We start from the raw sequence: 301 nt of genomic DNA on the forward strand, positions 1-301 counted from the left end.
AATGAGGAGATGGAGCATTTTCGCGGTCTTAGGTTAATAACTTTGTAAAGTGTGATCGGATTTCTACTAAATTTCGTGGACACATTAAGCTGGAAACTTCTCATCACGCTACAAAAGAATGATCCGGATTGTTGATCATTCTGAATCTGAGAAGGATTTTTTGAGTATTCGAAGGTGAAAAGGAGAGGCGTGGCGAGGGTATGCAATCTTTCTGATTGCTCTTGTTTGTGATTGTATTGTGTTTTTGCTTTTGTGAAGAAACATTTTTGTACTGGAGTATCTTTCGATGTCGAATCTTTAT

Source organism: Limulus polyphemus, unplaced genomic scaffold (assembly GCF_000517525.1).
Source record: "Limulus polyphemus unplaced genomic scaffold, Limulus_polyphemus-2.1.2 Scaffold111, whole genome shotgun sequence".
Lineage (NCBI taxonomy): Eukaryota > Metazoa > Arthropoda > Merostomata > Xiphosura > Limulidae > Limulus > Limulus polyphemus.